The sequence below is a fragment of the Dama dama genome, chromosome 18, assembly GCF_033118175.1.
Source record: "Dama dama isolate Ldn47 chromosome 18, ASM3311817v1, whole genome shotgun sequence".
NCBI lineage: Eukaryota > Metazoa > Chordata > Mammalia > Artiodactyla > Cervidae > Dama > Dama dama.
The window spans coordinates 21,169,107-21,187,469 of NC_083698.1; the positions used below are offsets into that span (position 1 = coordinate 21,169,107).

Here is an 18,363-nt window from a genome sequence, read left to right on the forward strand (position 1 = left end):
TCAGTATTGCCTCTATAAATCCTAATGGCATCACAGTTGCCTGAAAGACATAATGTCTGAGCACTCATTCCTTAGTGTGTGTGCTGGTTCATAAAAGAGCTTCCCATGGAGCCTCACCATATTCATATACTGAGGTTTCCTATAATCAGTTTGCTGTTGATGGTGAAAGACCAGAGCTTCTAAATAACCCTGTTACAAAAGAAAGTAGAGCAGCTTAACGTTCAACATAATGCTCAGTCATTGCATCTGGTTAACTTTCGTGTGTGTCAAAGTATAGTCACAGGTCGGAAGGCGAAAGTTGCATCCAGGCCTGAAGACACACATGAGAGGTCGACCCGTGCGAGTCTGCAGCTGAGTACTGAGAATTCCTGACCTCCTGATTCTAGGAGGTGTGTCTATTCCAAGGAAGATGGTGCTTTTTACCAACTTAATGTTACTTTTGAAGAGGAAAAACAGTACATTTCTGAAAGAGTTAACATATCTTTCCAAATGCCTCCATGGGTATAACAGAAGCAAGGAAATCTGCCAAATTTAGTATTTTCATTTTTAAAAGAGAAAGTCTAGAAGAGGTGTTCAGAGGGAACAGATGTCATGAAAAACAAAAACTGGGTATAGTAGAACAAGATTCTTAACACCGGGGCAGTGATTCTGAATGCAGAAAAATATGACTTTTTCACCAACATTAATTAAAATTAAGAACTTCTTTCAATTATAAATTTAGGCAAGAAACCACAGTTGTAGTAGAAATATCTCTGACTTTGTCACTGATAGATATCACACATATTTCCATATCACATTATAGTTGCAATATTTAAAAATTCTATTTATATTTCATATTTAAGAATTCTATTTAAAAATTCTATTTTTATAATTTTTGACATCTTAATAATTATTAAGCCTCTGCTAGATTTCTAAAAGTAATTTATTAATATGGGAAAAGAATCTAAAAAAGAGTGGATATACATACACACACATGCACACACACACACACACACACATATATATGTATAACTGATTATGTCAGACTTTTTGCGACCCCATGGGCTATAGCCTGCCAGGCTCCTCTATCCATGGGATTTCTCAGACAAGAATGTTGGAAGGCTTCCCTGATGGTTCAGCGGGTAAAGAAACTGCCTGAATGCAGGAGACAGGAGATATGGGTTCAATTCCTGAGTCAGGAAGATCCCCTGGAGGAGGGCATGGCAACCCACTCCAGTATTCTTGCCTAGAGAATCCATGGACAGAGGAGCCTGGCGGGCTACAGTCCACAATGTTGCAGAATCTGACATAACTGACTGACTAACACTTTCACTTTCTCCAGGGGATCTTCCCCACCCAGGGATCAAATCCCGGTCTCCTGCATTGCAGGCAGATTCTCTACTGTCTGATCCACACACCTCTGTTTATCAACTATTCTCAAATAAAAATTTAGAAAAGAAGCACATATATTACTGAATTGAAATCTTAACATTTCAATATAATAGATTTCCTTTGTCAGCTTACATACTTTTTTATGAATTTTAAAACATTACCATGAGGAAGAATCAGTAGATATTACCAGAATGGCAAAGAGGACTATAGCACAAAAATGGTAAGAAACGCTACTTTAACCTGCCTTTGACTTTGTATACCTTTTCCTGAGCATTGCTAGTGCTGCATTATTGCTATACAGGTAACCGGGGGTATGAACATAAAATCTGAAAGTCAGGAGTGCAGTATAGATTTGAGAACACAGCAGCAGCACAGCCAATAAATGGATAATATTTATTCATAACTTAGTCTCTTCATTTTTGACAGTTACACCCTGATAATACGTCTCATTATGTAATTGCTTCAGACTGCCACATGTAGGGAACAGAAGAGGACGCATGACAAACCCAGACTGAATGTGGGCTGCAGCATTTTGGAATCTCCTTGACTAGAGTGTGTGCTGAAGGGAGGGGGATGGGTGGGGACAGGGCGGGGCTCACTCCCTTGTGCTCCGTGTCCACAACGCGTTATAGCACGGGGGCAGCTAGGTCCTGGGGGCACGCTCAGCGACTCAGAAAGGACATTGTCATCACCTAAACTGCTAATTACATCACAACTCTTATGGACTTACACGCCAAGGGCGACACCAGGCTAGCTATAGAGTTGTGCCTTCTGAGTGCTAAGACCGTACGCCTTCCAGCAATGCTTGTTTTAGCTGCCAGATGTCTGAAACATGCCTGAGGATCCAGAATAAACTTTAAAATCCCTAGGGGTATATGAAATGACTCCACTAAAGTGAATGCTTCAAGGGTGATTTTGTAGCATGTCCATCTATCACCCACTGATTCTTTATTTTTAATTTATTTGCCTGTATTTGGGTCTTAGTTGTGGCACGTGGGATCTTCACTTGTGGTGAGCAGGCTCAGCTGCTCCATGGAGTGTGGCATGTGGGCTCTTAGTTCCCGCTCCAGGGATCTAACCCCTTATTCCCTGTATGGCAAGGCAGATTCTTAATCACTGGACCACCGGGGAAGCCCCTGCCAATTGACTCTTATTTATTTATTTTTAAACAGTTTATTTTTGTTCTGGGGCACAGCTGATTAACAAACAATGTTGTGACAATTTCAGGTGAACAGCAAAGGGACTCAACCACACACACACACACACACACACACACACACACACGCATTCATTCTCCCCCAAACTCCTCTCCCTCCAGGCTGCAACATAACATTGAGCAAAGTTCCACGTGCTGTAGAGTAGGTCCTTGTTGGCTATCCATTTTAAAAAACAGCAGGAAGTACATGTCCACCCCAAACTCCCTATCTATCCCTTCTCCCCATTCTTCCCCCCAGTAACTGTCCATTCATTCTCTTTGTTGGTTATCCATTTAAATATAGCAGTATGTACATGTCCATCCCAAATTCCCTGTTTATCCCTTCTCCCCATTCTTCCCTCCAGCAAGTGTAAGTTCATTCTCTCAGTCTGTGAATCTCTTTCTGTTTAGTAAGTTCATTCACATCATTTTGTAGATTCCACACAAACATGGTTTCATATGATATTCATCTTTCTGTCTCTGGATTACTTCACTCAGTATGAGGATCTCTAGGTCCATCCATGTTGGTGCAAATGTCATTATACACACACACACACACACACACACACACCCCACATCTTCTTTATCCATTCTTCCGTCAGTGGACATTTAGGTTGCTATAATGGGTTGGCTATTTTAAACAGTGCTGCAATGAACATGAGTGCATATATCCTTTCAACGATGTTTTTCTCTGGATATATAACCAGGAGTGTAGTTGCAGGGTCACATGGTAGCTCTACTTCTTAATTTAGATGTACTCCTCATGAACATAAAGCTGTTTTCTCCAACCTCCATAAACTAGAAAATGCAATTAGAAAAGCAGCTGATTGAAGAGAGCGGAAGCAAAAATGTATTAACATGAACTCTGTGTTTCAAGTTCAGTTCAGTTAAGTTTAGTTCAGTCATTCAATCGTGTCTGACTCTTTGCGACCTCATGGACTGCAGCACACCAGGCTTCCCAGTCCATTACCAATTCTCAGACCTTGGTCAAATTCATGTTCATCGAGTCAGTGATGCCATCCAACCATCATCCTCTGTCCTCCCTTTCTCCTCTTGCCTCCAATCTTTCCCAGCATCAGGGTCTTTTCCAATGAGTCAGCTCTTTGCATCAGGTGGCCAAAGTATTGGAGCTTCAGCTTCAGTATCAGTCCTTCCAATGAATATTCAGGACTGATTTCCTTTATGATTGACTGCTTTTGATCTCTTTGCAGTCCAAGGGACTCTCAAGAGTCTTCTCCAACACCACAGTTCAAAAGCATTAATTCTTTGGTGCTCAGCTTTCTTTATAGTCCAACTCTCACATCCGTACATGACTACTAGAAAATCCATAGCTTTGACTAACAGACCTTTGTTGGCAAAGTAATTTCTCTACTTTTTAATACGCTGTCTAGGTTGGTCATAGCTTTTCTTCCAAGGAGCAAGCGTCTTTTAATTTCATGGCTACAGTCACCATCTGCAGTGATTTTGGAGCCCAAGAAAATAAAGTCTGTCACTGTTCCACTGTTTCTCCATCTATTGCTATTAAGTGATGAGACTGGAAGCCATGATCTTCATTTTTTGAATGTTGGGTTTTAAGCCAGCTTTCTCACTGTCCTTGTTCACTTTCATCAAGAGACTCTTTAGTTCCTCTTCACTTTCTGCCCTAAGGGTGGTGTCATCTGCATATTTGAGGTTATTGATATTTGTCTTGGCAATCTTGATTCCAGCTTGTGCTTCATCCAGCCTGGCATTTCGCATGATGTATTCTGCATGTAAGTTAAATAAGCAGAATGACAATATACAGCCTTGACATACTGCTTTCCCAAATTGGAACCAGTCTTTGTTCCATGTTCTAACTGTTGTTCACTTTCAACTGTTGCTTCTTGACCTGCATACAGATTTCTCAGGAGGCAGGTAAGGTGGTCTGGTATTTCCATCTCTTTCAGAATTTTCCACAGTTTGTTGTGATCCATACAGTCAAAGGCTTTGGTATAGTCAATAAAGCAGAAGTAGACATTTTTCTGGAACTCTCTTGCTTTTTTCTATGATCCAACAGATGTTGGCAATTTGATTTCTGGTTCCTCTGCCTTTTCTAAATCCAGGTTGGACATCTGAAAGTTCTCAGTTCACATACTCTTAAAGCCTAGCTTGGAGACCTTTGGACATTACTTTGATAGCATGTGAGATGAGTGCAATTGTGCAGTAGTTTGAACATTCTTTGCCTCAAGGAAGTGGCAACCCACTCCAGTATTCTTGCCTGGAGAATCACATGGACAGAGGAGGCTGGTAGGCTACAGTCCATGGGGTTGCAAAGAGTCGGACATGACTGAGCGACTTCACTTTTACTTCTTTGGGACTGGAGTGAAAACTGACCTTTTCGAAGTATCTTTAAAGCAAACTTCTAGCATCTCATGGAATATATTATACAATTATAAGTCTATCAAGGAAATATATATATATATATATATGTGTATATATATATATATACGGTACACCTAATATTAGCAGACTTTCTGATAAGGGGTTTATAGGCATTTTTCCATTTAAGACTTCCAACAATGCCTTGAGGCCAGTACTATTCTTTTTTTTTTTTTTTTTTCAAGGAGGAAACTATGTTATCTATTCAAGTCTTCACACACAGTTTCAAGTGTGGTTTTCCAACTAGGTTGCTTCCCTCCAAAGTCCATGTAATTGGACATATCGACAACAGTTAAGAACTAACCAGTTAAATGTTATCAGTGACTGAAAGACAAAAATGCAGCAAAGAAATATATGATACCCTAAAACAGTGCTATTAATAATTATACCACTGAATCAGGTCAGATGCTGTCACCAAATTATAATATAGTACAAGACCCTCATTCACTATGACTACTCCAGGTCATGTAAATGAATTATACTTAGAAGAATCTTGATAAGAAGGCTAAGACATGCAGAACACTTTTTGAAAGGATTTCTATCCAATGTGGTTAGAAACTAAAAATGAAAAAGGTTAAAGTGTAGTACATAAAGGATTAAGGAGAGTTACTTGGAAAATCTAACAGTGTGAAGTATCCCATTCTCTGATTAAATCTGAAAAATAAGGAGTTAAGGTATATATAGAAATACACACACACACACACACACACACACACACACACACACACACAGCAGAATCACATGCCTGACTTTAAAAATGACTTTTAAAGAATAGATTTGATCATCTCTTTTAAAGCCATCTGTTTTTTAAAAAAACAACCAGCTAGAGCTGACTATAACTTCATGTATTTTCATTCTAAAATTCTGAACTTCCCTAAATGGATCCAGGAAAAAAAAAAAAGGAATCATAGTAGTCTGGCATACTATCAACCACTGCCCTACTGTGATCAAAGCGGTCCGGGGCTGGCCATCACTGTATTATGGCGTACTTGAAAGAGGACTTTCACCTGAGGACACACAACCCCAGGAATCATGGACATTTCATACACAAGGCCGTAGAGAGCCAGCTTAAAGACTCCCCACAGAAAACCACTGCTACGACTGGCAACGCGTATTGTCAGTGAAGGTAGGCACAGAGTTTAGGAGCACAAGCTAGCCGCGGTTCTGAACATGGCTGCTTCTGGGATCTTGAGTCAGCTTGTGCTTGTTAAGCTCTGAGGAGGGACTAAAGGCTGTTACTTGCTTTCTGTGTGAATGAGCCATTAGGGTGTGAGGGGCTGTTTTCACAACATCATGCTTCCCGTGCCCTCTTTCATAAACCAAACTACCTTACGTGTCTCCTTGCATCAGTGCCATCACTAAACAAAGCGAGTGCACATGAATGAAGGCTGATGTCAGCGAATCCTGAACAACTTCTGGAGCGGCGTCCTGAATTCCAACACTGCAGCCTGCTAAGGGCTAAAGGTTTCCCTAGTGGCTTAGTGCTAAAGAATCTGCCTGCAGTGCAGGAGACCCAGGTTCGATCCCTGGGTCAGGAAGATCCCCTGAAGAAGGGAATGGCAACCCACTCCAGTATTCTTGTCTGGAGAATTCCATGGACAGAGGAGCCTGGCAGGCTATATATAGTCCATGAAGTCGCAAAGAGTGGGACACAACTGAGCAACTGTATCTAAGAGGCTAAAGTCACCAGGAAGATCACCAACCCTTACTCTTCTAAGAAATAAGTAGTTCCAACGATTAAAAAACAATTTAAAATCCAACTTAATAGACGACAGTGTTGATCTTATTTCACATATGACTATGTGATATTTGGGCTTCCCTCGTGGCTCAGAGGTAAAGAATCTGCCTGCAGTGCAGGAGACACGGGTTTGATCCCTGGGTCGGGAAGATGCCCTGGAGAAGGAAATGGCAGCCCACTCCAGTATTCTTTTCTGGGAAATCCCATGGATAGAGGAGCCTGGTGGTCTACAGGCCATGGGGTTGCAAAGAGTCAGACAAGGCTGAAGCAACTGAGCATATGGATGATGTGATCTTAATATTCAACTCCCAGAAGCACTAGGAAAACCAGCTATTTTCATGAAATATATTATAGAATATAATAGTATAGTCCAACAGTCTCCTTTAGTTTTAATGAAATGTGAAACATACCTGTGAACTAATAAAATTTTTGAAACATAGTAATACACTGGAACTCACTTATAACATTAAGACTGTACATTAAAATACAGACCAAATATAATTGTGAGGAATAGTGATTTACAGTAAAAACTGTCCTGTATAACAGAGCTGGCTTTGATATCCAATTATTCCTGGTCACATATAAATATTATACTCCTAGCAAGAGTAACACATTGGGGTTACTGTGCTTTCTCAGCTCATTTGCATAAAAGTACTGCTGGCCAGAAGTAAATCTTACTCTCCTGGTAGTTTGTTTTCTGAAAAGAGGCTACATGACTAAACAGAATTAATCCAAGTAATCTTCTCTGGAACTTTTTGGTAGTGGTTAAAATATAGGATTATATCCTGAAATCACTTTGCTGAAAAATGTCTGCATAGCAAAAGTTATGCTTTTTCCAATAGACATGCACAGATGTGAGAGTTGGACCATAAAGCCCAGAGCACTGAAGAATTGATGTCTTTGAACTATGGTGCTGGAGAAGACTCTTGAGAGTCCCTTGGACTGAAAGAAGATCAAACCAGTCAATCTTAAAGGAAATCAACCCTAAATATTCATTGGAAGAACTGTTGCTGAAGCTGAAGCCCCAATATTTTGGTCATCTGATGTGAAGTACTGACTGACTGGAAAAGATCCTGATGCTGGGAAAGACTGAGAGCAGGAGGAGAAGGGGGTGATGAGGATGAGATAGTTGGATGGCATCAAAGCTTAACATTCAGAAAACTAAGATCATGGCAACTGGTCCCATCACTTCATGGGAAATAGATGGGAAAACAGTGGAAACAGTGGCTGACTTTATTTTTTGGGGCTCCAAAATCACTGCAGATTGCAGCCATGAAATTAAAAGATGCTTACTCCTTGGAAGGAAAGTTATGACCTGGATAGCATATTTAAAAGGAGAGACATTACTTTGCCAACAAAGGTCCATCTAGTCAAGGCTCTGGCTTTTCCAGTGGTCATGTATGGATGTGAGAGTTGGACTGGGAAGAAAGCTGAGCACCAAAGAATTGATGCTTTTGAACTGTGGTGTTGGAGAAGACTTTTGAGAGTCCCTTGGACTGCAAGGAGATCCAACCAGTCCATCCTAAAGGAGATCAGTCCTGAGTGTTCATTGGAAGGACTGATGCTGAAGCTGAAACTCCAATACTTTGGCCACCTCATGTGAAGAGTTGACTCATTGGAAAAGACCCTGATGCTGGGAGGGATTGGGGGCAGGAGGAGAAGGGGATGACAGAGGATGAGATGGTTGGACGGCATCACTGACTCGATGGACGTGGGTTTGGGAAGACTCTGGGAGTTGGTGATGGACAGGGAGGCCTGGCGTGCTGTGGTTCATGGGGTTGCAAAGAGTCGGACATGACTGACTGACTGAACTGACCTGAACTGACTGACTCAATGGACATGAGTGTGAGCAAGCTCAGGGAGATAGTGAAAGACAGGGAAGCCTGGTGTGCTTCAGTCCATGGGGTCACATACAGTATGTTTAAGGAGTTTTACTGTTATGCAGGGGCGAGGACCACCACCCACCCCTAACAACCGAGGACAGGACACAGGAACAGGCCTGAGACAGGAACCGTGACAGCCTCAAGTGCTGACAAACAACACACTTAAATCACTATTGCCTCACCATTTACAAAGGAACACTTCTTGATTCACTCAAGTCAGAGAAGACACTGTTTCATTTGACTTATGATAAATTACAGACAGATGGGGCAATGTATCGAATATGCTACCTGTTAATGAGTTAGTATAGATTAAAACACACCTGAATTCTTCTGTTTTCTATCTATCCTCCTTGTTTTTTATTCCTTATGCAGTAAGATAATTTTGTTTCATGGCTTTATGGCCACAGAAGAAGAATTAAATTACATTCTGGATTACTAAATTGAATTAATGTTGACATAAGTAGTTTTATTTGGATGAGATTTTTAAATTAATCCCATTTGTAAATACTTATAAGAAATACAATATCCTTTGTCATGTCAATTAGGAAGTTAGGAGAGAAATCCATTACACACATGTGATCACTTAGAAGCGAGAACCTGTAACCTACTACTGTGTAGGAGCTTTGCAGTATCTATTCAACTCATGACACTTATTAATCATGTACTGACAAGCTTCCAAAGAGCTTGGGTTTTTTTAAAAATTAAAGAATAAGCCCTTGTATGTCGACATGTTGAGGGACTCAAATAAATACAAAAGGTCTCTGTGAAAAAGTTTTTCTTTACATTTTAAAAAGCATGTCATTTTAACTTTAGAAAAGAACCGCACTGATATTAATTCATCTTTTAGGAAATACAGCAACATTCATGACTAATAGTAATGGGAAAAGTAGAAACGGAACATTCAAAGTATGTTCACCCTTAGAAACACTTGAGAACACAAGAGAAGTTAAAATGCAAACTTTCAGACCTCCAATGCTAAGAAACTCAGGACTTTATCTCCTCTTTCAAGGACTGCCTCTGGGTGTAGAGGAAACCAAAACCTCTTTGGTAGCACAAACTTTACTAACATAACTCAATCTTCTCCTACCCCCTCATATAAGAGATATACCCCTTTTTAAAAAATAGTTTAAAGTACTACCACATTGATACCCTCCATACAGAGAAAATTTATTCTATTTAGTAACATTATCTATTTAGTAGCATTTGAAAAGTTATTTACTTAAAAAGGCTTTACTGTATCAGTCTTGTAGCCCTTCATACAGCTGAACAAAAGCAGTTCTATGAAAGAGGTCTAAACTTGGACAAACCGTAAAAAAAAAAAAAATAGCAAAGTTCCTCTCTGTTTTTATCAAATTTGATTGCTGCAGCTGTTCCCAGTTTCTGTATTTTAAAAATAGCCGTATTCAGTGCCTTGTTGGCTAAAGGCCAGAGTGCCATTAGAACATGCTGTACGGAAAACCTCTATTCAGTTACAGATACAGAAATATATTTAAGATCAGTGGGGGTCATCTGCAGCAAACACTTGGAAGGGAAAATAGAATTTTAATGTGTTTGGACCAATCGCCACTTCTACCAGAAAGGTTAAAGCTCCTGTGCAGAAAGTTTCTATTCTTTTTTTTCTCTTAGTTGGGTGAAAATGCAGAATGAGTATCAATTTCACTGGGAAAATATTATTAGAAATGTCTACTGCTCAAATAGTATTTGTATAGCTGAGATGCACATTTCAAAGGATGCCTACTAGTGATTTATGTTGGACAAGTATGGCTGGTAGACATCTACCCAGGGCAAAGGTGCATATTACCGAACAAACTCTATGGAAGGAACTGCAACTTTTTTCTGATGTAGGCCACCAAACTAAGGTCATCAGGCATGAAATAAAATAGTGCATGCAGGGGAAATGAGCTGAGGGACTAATTTTGGACTGATAAATCCATACCTTTGGGCTGGAAGTGTGAGGTCAAAGAACTGAATTATTTGGTAGCATCTTAAAACTGTACTCAGATACTCAGTTCTTTCATTTTTTTAATCTTAGTAAAGGATTCAATAAAACTAGCATATTCAGAATGGAGAGTTACTATACATTGCAAGTAAAAAGACTGTTCTGCAAGTATCATCAATAAAAAGAAATTTTTGAAGCCCAGGAATGAGAGTAACAAGAAAGAATTCATGAGCAGGTGTCTAGAAAGAACCTAGATGACAGGAGAAGTTTATACCAGGGAATATACGTCATGGTCAAGAAAGGAAGTACACAAGATTTTACCTTTCTTGAAAGCTACCATGATAGCTTGCCATGATCTGAGGGAATCTGGCAGAAGACATGAACTTCTGGAGTCAGAGATCCAAGACTTATTACCCACGACACTAATATGAGTACCCTGAACTCCAGATTCCACAAGGTGAAGCAAAGAGTATTTCCACCTTAGAGTCAAGGGCAGGAAAGAGAAACCACGTCAGCAGTTTGCAGGCTTCTTGGGGTAGGAGTGGGCTCACTGTAAACCTAGGGGCAGAAATAAAGCCCAGTTTTTACATTATTTCTTTGAAGAATGGGGATGAAAAGATGCTGCCCAGGAGTTCTTGGTGCAAGACATAGCAGAACCAAAAGTTCAGTGGGATTAAACTGGTAAGTAGGACAAAGTTGAACCGTAAATAGACTATAGGTAGCCCACAGTAATGAAGATCTTTCTTAGATTATTAAATTAATACAATAATTGTATTGCTATTCTTTATGATTTTTGAAATAAAAATATTAGTGATGCAAGTATACAATATCTTAGATCTTTGAGAAGACTACTGGAAAACAGGACATTTCTTATTAACTATATGCTTATTATAATATCATGAATAACAGAAACAAAAATGTCAAAACAGAAAAAAATCCAAGAAAGATTAAAATTATATGTATCAGTTGCTAAGCTAGGTGCTAAGGATACAGTGGTAAGCAAGATATAAACAAAGACCGAATACAATCTTTGGGAAGTGGAATTTCACATTGCAATGTAAGTGCAAAAATGAACATGTCTGAAGCTTCTACAACTTGCCACTGCATGGGAGGAGTCATTCTTGTTAACAGTTTGTGCACTTGGACTCAGCTATTCCTGAAATTTGTCATTATTTCTTTTAGCTACATGAGTAAATGTATACAGTTTGTATCTTTCAAAATCATTTTAGATATTTATAATAAAAGTGGCCTAGTTTTATTTAGTCAGTTGAATTGGGTTTCTCTCACTTGCAAACTAAAGGGCACCTGAGTGTCATGACTTTCAGTTCTTACCATTGTTAAATTCACCCTCCTCAGTGTACTTGGGGCTTATCATTCTCTTTCCCTGACACGTTTAATGATTCGGTTCAGTTTAGTCACTCAATCATGTCCAACTCTTTGTGACCCCATGGACTGCAGCATGCCAGGCTTTCCTATCCCCAACTCCCAGAGTTTACTTAAACTCATGTCCATTGAGTCTGTGTTGCCATCCAACCATCTCATCCTTTGTCATCGCCTTCTCCTCCTGCCTTCAATCTTTCCCAGCATCAGGGTCTTTTCCAATGAGTCAGTTCTTCATATCAGGTAGCCAAAGTATTAGAGTTTCAGCTTCAGCATCAGTCTTTCCAATGAATATTCAGGACTGATTTCCTTTAGCATGGACTGGTTGGATCTCAAGAGTCTCAAGAGTGTTCTCCAACACCACAGTTCAAAAGCATCAATTCCTCGGTGCTCAGCTTTCTTTATAGTCCAAATCTCACATTCATACATGATACTGGAAAAACCATAGCCTTGACTAGACGGACCATTGTTGGTGAAGTAATGTCCCTGCTTTTTAATATGCTATCTAGGTTGGTCATAATAAGCATCTCTTAATTTCATGGCTGCAGTCACCATCTGCAGTGATTTTGGAGTCCCCCAAAAAATAAAGTTTGTCACTGTTTCCATTGTTTCCACATCTATTTCCAGGAAGTGATGAGACCAGATGCCATGATCTTAGTTTTCTGAATGCTGAGTTTTAAGCCAACTTCTTCACTCTCCTCTTTCACTTTCATCAAGAGGCTTTTTAGCTCCTCTTCACTTTCTGCCATAAGGGTGATGTCAGCTGCATATCTGAGGTTATTGATATTTCTCCCAGCAATCTTGATTCCAGCTTATGCTTCTTCCAGCCCAGCGTTTCTCATGATGTACTCTGCATAGAAGTTAAATAAGCAGGGTGACAATATACAGCCTTGATGTGCTCCTTTCCCAATTTGGAACCAGTCTGTTGTTCCATGTCCAGTTCTAACTGTTGCTTCCTGACCTGCATACAGATTTCTCAAGAAGCAGGTCAGGTGATCTGGTATTCCCTTCTCTTTCAGAATTTTCTAGAGTTTGTTGTGGTCCACACAGTCAAAGGCTTTGGGATAGTCAGTAAAGCAGAAATAGATGTTTTTTCTGGAACTTTCTTGCTTTTTCGATGATCCATTGGATGTTGTCAAGTTGATATCTCGTTCTTCTACCTTTTCTAAAACCAGCTTGAACATCTGGAAGTTCTCGGTTCATGTACTGTTGAAGCCTAGTTTGGAGAATTTTGAGCATTCCTTTGCTAGCGTGTGAGATGAGTGCAATTGTGTGGTAGTTTAGCATTCTTTGTCATTGCCTTTCTTAGGGATTGGAACGAAAACTGACCTTTTCCAGTCCTGTGGCCACTGCTGAGTTTTCCAAATTTGCTGGCATATTGAGTGCAGCACTTTCACAGCATCATATTTTAGGATTTCAAATAGCTCAACTGGAATTCCATCAGTTCCACTAGCTTTGTTTGTAGTGATGCTTCCTTCCTAAGGCTTACTTGACTTTGCATTCCGGGATGTCTGGCTTTAGGTGAGTGATCACACCATCGCGATTATCTGGGTTGTGAAGATCTTTTTTGTATGGTTCTTCTGTGTATTCTTGCCACCTCTTCTTAATATCTTCTGCTTCTGTTAGGTCCATATCATTTTTGTCCTTTATTGTGCCCATCTTTGCATGAAATTTTCCCTTGGTATCTCCAATTTTCTTGAAGAGATCTTTCCCATTCTTATGTTTTCCTCTATTTCTTTGCATTTCAGTTCAGTTCAGTTCAGTGTTCCTTAAGGTGCAACAACCTTGGCATTCAGCTGTCCATAATTTTATTTCCAGTATTCCTCTATGCAAGTTTTCACACCTTGTTCAAACTAGTATTTTTCTGTTCCTGAAAATCTGTCCCATTGCTACTACTCTGCTCCTCACTATTAAGCAAAGCTTTTTCCTCACTTACTTAGACTCTGTTAATCCTTTAAGGCTCAGTTTAATAACACCTCTTTCTGTAATGCTTTCTTTTATGCCACCAACCCACTGCTAACTGTTATAAAAACACTCTATCTTCATGATCCTTTTGACACTCAACCCACACTGTGAGGCAGCAAACAGGGTACCCAAGGTTCACACAGTGTGGACCATGGAGTGCCAGACCCAGAAATTAAAAAATGACACAGATCACTTTTCACTTTGGTCACCTCATTGCCTAATGGACTACATGAAAGCTCTGAATGTGGAGTGTAATTGTTATTGACATTTTAGTCCAATTCTGATTTTTTCCCCCACACTACTCATAAAAATAATCCCAACTTTTACAGAGCTATTATGAATTTCTGATGATCTAATTTTATTCCATCTTGGTTAGGAATTTTGGCAAGAATTTTTATTTCCCTGATTTAAATGTCATCTCTATTTTGTTAAATCATATATATTGTTTCAGAATAATTAGCATTCATGTGTTCATTTATCCATTCATCTCATACAACAAAGTGACACTGAGCACCAAGTAGATGCTCAGTAGGTCAATACATGCCAGGTACTGTGGAAAGCAACTGACACTGATGTGAAAGATGTTCCAGTTCCGAACTTCAAAGAGGTCAGTATTCTTACAAGAAAGCATAAAAAGAGTAAAGAAAAATTGTAATGCAGCAAAAATAATGCTACAGTAGACACATATTCAGGATTCCCAGGGAGCACAAGTGGTAAAAATCCCACCTGCCAATGCAGGAGATTTAAGAGATGCGGGTTTGATTCCTGGGTCGGGAAGATTCCCTGGAGAAGGGCATGGCAACCCACTCCAGTATGCTTGCCGGGAAAATCCCATGGGCAGAGGAGCCTGGAGGGCTATAGTCCACGGGGTTGCCAAGAATTGGACACAACAGAAGTGACTTAGCACACACGCAAACACATATTCTAAGAATACATTGAAAACAATATTGAGTGTTTAATTCCATGGATGGTACCTGGGGGTGGGGAGAGTCAGACAGAAGTTTAGGGAAAGTCTTGCTGGACTGATGATAATGATGATAAATTTTAGTTTTCTGATGTTGGGTTAGGTGAAGCTCTTCCAGGATAAGAAAAGTGTATAGAAACAAAAGGACATTTAAAACGACATGGTATGTTCAGTGAATTATAAAAGCCTCCATTTTTCCTGGGTTATAAGAAGCACAGGGAAAAGTTGTGAGAAGTGAGGTAATGAGGCCTCACCCATGAAGGGCCTTATAAACTTTGATTGGAAGCTTGGATTTTCCCTGCAGTTGACTGGGGGCCAGTTAAGTTTTCTAAGCTAAGTAGAGAAGTGAATACATTTAAATTTAAAAGTAACAGATAGGGAGTGAGGTGGAAGATATATTGTAAAGAAAGGAGGTAAGAAGCAGGGTGGGCAATTGGAACACTGCTGAAGAACCCCAGTTAAGGATGACAAGGAATTATAGTAAGGCCATGACCATGAGCATGGAAGAGAAATTGCACAGGAAGTAGAACTGACATACCATGAACTGGGAGATGGTGGATGTTGGAAGGCATGATGATGCCCAGGTTCATGCTTGTGAGGCCAGCCGATGGCAAAGCCAACAACCAAGATGGGGAAAGTCAACAGAAGATCAGAAAACATGGTGAATTTGGTTTGGGATATGCTGATATCATGGGCTTCCCAGTGGCCCTGGTGGTAAAGAACCTGCCTGCCTATGCAGGAGACATAAAAGAGACGTGGGTTCGATCTTTGGGTGGGGAAGATCCCTGGAGGAGGGCATGGTAACCCACTCCAGTATTCTTGCCTGGAGAATCCCATGGGCAGAGGAGCCTGAAGGGCTACAGTTAATAGGGTCACAAAGAGTCAAACATAACTAAAGTGACTTAGCACCCCCTCAAGCTGATATCACCAGTCTCTGTGAAGACATTCATGCAGAGCACTCTGAAACTCCAGAGAGGACTGCCTGGAGAAAACAAATCCGTAGATATGAACACTATCACCAAATTAACTTAAAATCTTTAAGACTGAGAATCATACACTGTGTTGCTTCGGAGTTTGTTGTTTTGTTTTTAGATCCTCAAATGCACAACCTGGCACAGAGCAGACAATCAATAGGCACCTGCTGAATTAGTAATAACGTACTGTATTAAGTACATGTGAAGCTTTCTGATACTTCTCTATGAGAGTCTCCAAAAGAAAGAGGCTCACTTTTGAATCTGTTTTATAACAAGTACTAGCTAGGGAACAAAGAGGCTCCTGATTTTAGAGAAACATTCTTGAAGGGACAAACAATGTACTCTTTTTGATTACAGATAAATACTGATAGATTAGCTTTTGTTGTTGTTTAATGGCTAAGTCGTGTCTGACTCTCTGCGATCCTGTGAAATGCAGCACACCAGGCTTCCCTGTCCTTTACCAGATTATCTTTTATGTAGTAGTTATTTCTTGTATTTATCTGGCTCTTTTAGTTTCCCACATTTTTTAATGATTTAATACACTCATGGTACTTAAGGACTAGCCTTAAGCCATGGTTAGGTGGAATTTTTAACTTGTAATGGGGATTTCTTACTGATACAATTTTACAGGTGGAGAAGTCACAGAAGACAAATTAGGGTGTCTAGGGTTCTTCTCAGGATATCAAAATTCTTCCTGGCAACCCAAGGATGCTCACAGAACAATTCTTTGGACTCTTTGGAAAACTGTCATTAGTTAATAATGTCAAGGTCATTTTCAAAAGCAAAAACAGTTGTTATCTAGCCATTTTGTTTTTGGAAACGAGTTTGTCATTACTAACTCTTCTTAACCTTTATCATGACTCAAAAATATTGATAACTTCATTACTTTTACTGACCACTTCACTGTTTTTACTTTAAAAAACTGAAATCAAGTCCCACATTCTTTGATATATTTTAAACCACAAAAATAAATTAGGATTATGTCTATAACAATACAATAAAGTGTTATGTAACTGCCAACTAAATGTTTTGCTTTCAAATATTTCCAAAACTGATTATAATTCAATAACATTTTTAAAATTTAAAAATTCTTTCTTTAAATTAGAAACAGATACTTTATTTGTCAGTATAAGATGCTAATCATCTCTTCACATGGTTAAGTGTTAGAAGTATTTTATGAATTTTGAATTCTATTAAATGATGATTTATTTTTTCCAAAGAAGTCACCATGCAAAAGGCACTTACTTATTACACATGTTTTTCAGCATATGTTGCAAGTTTATTTTAATGCTGAAGAGGCACATTATGATCAAAGCTGAATTCTGCCCAATTTAAACTATTCCAAGCTATTTTCATACATTCACTCATGTAATACTGTAAGATTTACATTAAAATGAATGCTCCTCTACAATTAAGTGATTCAGTCAACATTAAAAAAAAAAAGGTGCAAATGTGTGCAATGTGAAAAAAAATCAACAGATGTGCGAATAATCTCTGCTTGGGGTATCAAAAAGAACAGTGGCCCAAAAAAATAAGCTTCAAGCTTTATTCTTTCTGTACTCTAAAGTTTTTCTGCACTACATGAAAGGACACACACAAACATTCTCAGGATTTTCCCTAATACTCGTAACTGCGTTAGCCAGTGATTAATCGGACTGAGGAGCAAATAACAAACTACAAAATCTATAGTAGCACTCAGAGATGGATATATATATTTTGATTTAATCTCATTCTCATGCGTTTCTATTCTGATAATGAATAAACTCCAAGGGCAGCAATGATTCATCCATGTTTGGAGAAATGTCATATGTGTAAACCAGAATATTCAGCATTAAAGCATTTAAGCTGGAGTGAGTCAGCCAGGATACAGTAACGAAAAGAAAAGCTTCAGATCCTAGAGGTCACTGAAGCTTCAGGTCAGTGCGTGCAGCTGTCCAGGTTGCATACCACATCACTTCTGGGTCACCATTCACATCCTTGTCAGGTGAATGGCCTCTCCTCAGATTTTACAGGGCACATCCTATACAATCACCAACCCCTGGGCCCTGGAAAATGTCCTGAAGCAAAAGGAAATGTGAATAGCTTTATTTATATGGGATAAATGAGATGCAAGTTCTTCTCAAAGCTTCATTTCTGTCTCCATGTGACATATCGTGGTGACCTCTGGAAGGATGTCCAGTCTTCACCGATCTATGTCAGTAGGTGTGGGGCAAAGGAAAACTTGATGCCAACTGACAACCTGTAATATTTAGACACAGCTGGAGCTGCTAGTTGAATGGCACCCATAAAGGGTACTTCAGCATCATTCCTATCCTCTCCTTTCCCAAGGAATTTCAAGCTAGCTATCCTTTTGTCATGTTAACTGAGCTTCCCAGAGCCATCTACTTGAGAAAATATAAAATTGGAGACGGTCCTCACAGACGAGCATATTCCCGACTAGGAGGAAAATGAATTGGTGCAACTGTACTTAAAAATATTGTCCAGTAATGTTTTTTCAACTGATTAACTTTTATGCAAATCACGGATATATGTTATATTAAACCACATACTGCAAAAC

At 39.4% G+C, this 18,363-nt stretch overlaps 1 protein-coding gene across 1 annotated transcript in view; it reads right to left on the reverse strand.

Annotated features, from left to right (window-relative positions):
* The window catches only part of DGKB (diacylglycerol kinase beta), an 820,417-nt gene that overhangs the window by 44,525 nt on the left and 757,529 nt on the right, over positions 1–18,363 (reverse strand). The gene's annotated exons all lie outside the window — the stretch shown is intronic.